Below are 5,553 nucleotides of genomic sequence, written 5' to 3'. Positions count from 1 at the left end.
AAACCTCATCACAGATCAAAGCTAACAATCCAGAAGCATTCAATTAGCACCAGTGACCAGCTACTCTCACAAGCAGCTACGATTTATTGAAATACTAAAAGCTTGCAGGACAGATACTGCAAAAGTAAGAAACCCAATACATTAATTTCATGGATATATTACAACATGCAAATTTTCTAGCTATGGAATATATTTGTCATTGTACTTTAAATTAATTTTTAGATAAAGAATCCCACAATTAATATTTATTTCATATTTTATCCATGACTGTCCTCATCTCACTTTTTCTTACCAGCATTGCTGCTAACTAACATTGGAGAAACAGACAGTCAAACTGAAAAAAGAATTATGGTGGGGAAATAAAAGTACCTTTGATGTAAATTCAACTTGGAGTACAGACAAAATGTGTTAAATATTCTCAGTAATTGCAAACAAGTACTGCAAAAGGAAAGCACAGTACTGTGGCTTACACTTGAAAGCTGCAATATACTGAGTAGCTCTATCAAATAGATGACTTTCTCCTCATGTAGAAAGTTATTTTTTTACACTGCATAAATCACAGTCCAGTGTTCAACTACTCTAAATACTCTAACTAGATTACTAGACTTGACAAAATTAATTTTTATGTTATATCAAGAGAAAAGTGATAAAAGTATACCATCTAAAATTTTCTTACTTATTACGGCAACTTTCTGTAGTAAAAAAAACCCAACTCAAATTGTTTTACATCTCTATTGTATTTCCCATAAAAATTGCAACATAGTTTATGCAGGCAAAGTTCTCTTCATTCTTATTCCAAATATTAGTCTTAATGCAAAATTTCATATCTTCCATCAAATGAACATTGTCTGCTAAATAATAGTATGTGTCTGCACAGATATTCTGTTAAGTAATGCCCAAGCATTACATAACTATGCCAGCTTTCATTACTCTGATAAATCAGTTATTTTATAGCCAGACAGATGAATCCAGCACAACTGTGGAATCAGCAGTGAATCCAGGCCCTTTTAGGAAGTTCAAACTTCAACATACCCTGCAAGTTTCATGAAATGAGGAAAAATTGATCAATTTTCCCTCCTTTTTATTCACAAATTCTAAATAAAACCTTGATACCATCTTTGTTCAAGGGAATTTCCTTCCTCTAAATTTGTCTGCTCATGGATTCAAGTCAGCATTTCAGCCCAAACAGCTCCTACTCAAAGTCATTGCCTTTCTTGTAGCTGCAAAGGAAAGGGTTGAAAGTCCCATCTGTTAGTGTCAAAGATTTAATCCAACTTGTTTCAAAGCAAAGGGAAAATAAGTCTCCTGCTTTCTTCCTTTTCCACAAAAGGGATCTTTTCACATTCTCCAGTTCAAGATGACAGGGGACTGTGTGTCTTGCCCTTTCCTCTCACACAGCTTATGTAAGCACTCAAACACTTAGAATATTCTGGGGACCTCCTTCTCCCTCTGTCTTTCTCTTTCACAGTTTTATTTTGCTCACTTTTGTTGAACAAAAATAGTATCCTATTTCAAAGCAAAAAAAACCTAATATGAGATATATAGTAATTTGAATTCTGGGTGTAACAAGAACTGCTATTTTACTTTTTCTCCAATTCGTAGGAATCAGCTCTGAAATCAGCATGAGAGGCATGAAAAGCTGCAACAGGAAAGGCAAGAGCCGAAAACACAGAAGAAGGATTAGGTGTTCAGACCAAGAGGTCTGACCAACAAGGGACCAGGGACCCTGTAACTATGTGGGCTGAGAGGGGATTGAAGAGCCAACCTTAGGTTATGCAACTTGTTAGGCCAAGGGTTGGTGCAAAGGATATTTTGCCAAGGACCCATGGCCAGAAACAAGGGAACAGCCAAGCTCCCACAAGCTCAGGACAGAAACCAGGATGTGAGCCAACAGACATGTCACAGGCACCACCAGCTCCAGCAGCTGCCCAGTCAGGGCAGCTCTACAGCCTGCCCTGTAAGATCCAGTCACAGTCGGGCCACTCTGGGATTACCCAGGACTGGACAAGAGGTCTTACTTATCAGTCAGCTGCCAACAAGCCTCCACTAGGAAAAACCTCACGGTCTTGCCTGTCAGTGATTCAGTGGGCAGCAAGGATGTTATCTTTCAGTTCATAATGAACAAAAGCTTTTGAGGGCTGCAAATGTGCATTAGACTATGGGAGGTGCCATCTTCTGTCAGAGGACGAAAGTGGAAGGTCTGTATCTGCAAAATTCCCCGAAGGAAAGGCAATAAGAAATGTGTAGCAACCCATTTCCAAGCTGGATAACTGTATTTCATGTTTGTCTGCATTTATTTCTGCATCTTTCTTTCCCAACGATGTCTGTAGTATTCCCGCACCCTATTTATGAGCTGCGTCTGCTCCACAAGAGATGCAGCTGCACAACAGAGATAGGGCAGCAAACTCTCTGTGGATAAAATTTGACTAGCTTTCAATAACTGCTTTTATTTTAGCACCTCAACTCCAGCTCTGCTCTTAGAATGGCTGTGTCACACTGTGTTCTCCGTAAGCCTCCAGTGTGCATTGGAACGGAGCAGGGATGAAGTACCAGCAGTTAAAAAATCACTCCAAACTTTACATCCGCTTCACCTCAGATGCAAACAATGCCATCTGCTAGCTACCCAAACATTTGGATGAGATCAGCACCAGGCTGAAGAGCAACTGTTGAAGCTGAATCCAAGGAAGTCTGATGTAATGGCAGATTGAGTTACTCAGAGGAAAGAATGTATAATTTCTTTAGCTTTCTTTCAGGACACCCTTCCAGTGCTCTTTAAGAGCTGCAGGCCACAGATATTCACTGAGACTCCTTACGCTTGTGCCTACCCAACTGTGAAATGAAAAATTACACCATTTCCTAAAAAGTGCTGCTTCGAAACCTGCATACTGCCTTCTCAGGGTCAAACTTGGACTCACCCACCAGCTCTGTCACATCCATGGCGAAAAACCCCAGCCTTTTAGAAAAGCTCTGTCGAGGTCGTAGCAGGGGCCCATTTACTTAGAGCTCCGCCTGCTGCAAGCACACCACAGAAGTACCTGTGAGGTACAGAGGGTGACTTCACAGCTCCCTGTTGGAAAAGCCCTCCATGGGGAAGGGCTGCAACAGAGCAGCCTCAGAACACCCCACTGGCGTGGGGACAGCCTGGCTGGAAGCTGCTTGTAGTCTGCACAAGCTCCTGGCTCTCATCCTGCAACAGGAGCAAACCAGCTCTGCCAATTCTGCAAATACCATGATAATTCAAGTTTGAAGACCAGTGTATAAACGTTTCAGCCATTCATTTCTTCCTAACTGTGGATAGCCTTCAGGTATCTCCATTCTTCATATGGTATTCATTCCTGGCACGTCTTAATGTTCATCCACAGAACAGCCCACTCACCTCTTTTATCTTCACTTGTGCCACACCATGGTGGTGGGGGAGTGACGACATCTGAGAGATTAAGATGAAACAACAGACCTGCACGTGGGGGAGGCTGTGACACAAATGGTCCCCTGGGTGCCAGTGCAAGGCAGAGTTAGGGCAAGGCCAGGGGGGCAGTGGGGGCAGTGGGAATGCAGGGGCAGCCCAGGTGAGTGCCAGACCCAGGAGGCCTGTGTGAAAACGCGTCACGTTAACATACGTTCAGCGAGTGAGCTCTGAAATTCTCTCCCTTGCCTTCTTCCAGCACCTTCAGCAAGCATTTCCAGGCTGTCACCCATGTTTTACACATTCTATCCTCCTTGCCAAGTACCTCCAGTCCCCAGCTCACCGTCAGATGAATGTTGCACTCAACACCCAATACCGTGCAAAACTGGACAGATCCACAGTGACAGCAGAGGCACTTGTTGAGCTTGAAAGCATCCCACAGGAGAGGGTATGTGCACAGGGCTCTTAACACATCACTTCCACCTTTCACACAAGTGATCCCTTTTGGATTCCATATTTTCAAGGATCTTAATTAGGGGTCTTCCTTTGATCTTCCTGGGAACTTTAAAAGATCTGGGATAAACTGCTGAGATACTGAATTTACTTTAGTCTCTGAAACCTCATGAATAAATTCAGCAAGTGATGGTTTTTGACAATCCAGTTATTTGATAGCCTTGATTAAACCTCTTTAGAATAACTGGAGGCTCTGAATGTTATTTATTCATATTCAAGCACAGAAACAGTCAGTCATGCATAGAAATCCTCAGTGACTCATGGAATGACGTGCTTCCTTATGCACAGCAGTCCTCAGTAAGTCACACAGTGACACACTCCTGCCCAGATATACTTGGTAACATGAACAGTGACAGACTGGCCCAGAGCACTTATTTTAGAAATCCTCCCAGCTCCCATAAGGGTCTCCCCTCCCTTGAAGCTGAAAACAAAACTCCTCAGGGACTCCAGCCCATGCTGCCAAACACCTCATCCACCTTCTCTTCTGAGATGAGCCTTTTCTCACCATGTGGCATTTCCCTGCTGAGGGTTCCCCTAAGGTCGCTAATGCACTGATGAAAGGAAATCTCGTTTTCACTACCTTTACATTTTAATACCTTAACTCCAAAGAGCTGCTGTTCTGCTTTTTGGCTTTTATTTTGTTTGGCTTTATATGGAAATTTTGCATTAAACAAACATTACATGACAGTAAAGGAGATGAGATGGCTCAGGGGATCAGTAATGGGCTGTGAAGCCTTTCCTTTCTAGGCCAGTGCTCCAGTTCATTCTAGGCTGTTTTAGCTGGGTTTAACATTGAAGAAAAGTGTGCTCTTTTAAAACGCCTGAGCTTTTAAATTAGGTTTAAAACTAACTGACCAGTGGAAAAAATATCACTATGAAAATAAAATCCACCAAGCAACAACTTGCAAAAAACAAATGCAAGTAAACTTCTTACTTCAGCTGGATAATGATACAAATGAAAATGCTCTGGGAACATTCCGGCTGCCAGGGGCATCCCATTCATCTTCCAGCCCAAATCTGTTACACAACTAGCTTTTCTAGGATGCCTGGAAGGTCTTCAAGCTCAGAGTGGGTCAGACCAACAGGAGCAGGCTGTGACCAGAAGTTATTCCTATCTAACTTCACTCATCATCATGCAAATCGCAAATTCATAGCCTCAAGGCCCTTGTAGACAAGTATTTAACTTTGTATAACATACACAGCCACATCCTAGCTGCAGATGGCAACAGACTGCCCAGAGACAGGACAGCAAAAAGAGATATAATAGAACAAACAAACAACTCCTCAAACACCTTGATGATACTTCCAATGACCCATCAGACATGCACTCAGTGTGGACACTGCACATCTACAGTGAGTTAGAGAGATCTCCATCTTGTCGAAAAGAACTATAACCTTGTAAAAAGAAGCAAAGAAACCAGCTGCCAGCCCAGGATGCTGTTTTCAGAAACTGTTTGCTTTTTTCTTTTTCTTCATTTGCAGTTTTACCATAGCTACATCAGGGCTGCAGTTTTCCATCAGTGTTTCACATAATACATAAATACAATAAAATAATTGAAGCAAACTCTTCAATTCCCCCTTATACTTCACCAAAAATGCTTCTGCTCTGCTTTTTAATAGCACCATGCTTGGAACAC

This window comes from Pseudopipra pipra, chromosome 4 (genome assembly GCF_036250125.1).
Source record: "Pseudopipra pipra isolate bDixPip1 chromosome 4, bDixPip1.hap1, whole genome shotgun sequence".
Taxonomy (NCBI): Eukaryota; Metazoa; Chordata; class Aves; order Passeriformes; family Pipridae; genus Pseudopipra; species Pseudopipra pipra.
The sequence above is the reverse complement of the archived record's forward strand: the minus strand, read 5'-3'. Positions refer to the sequence as shown.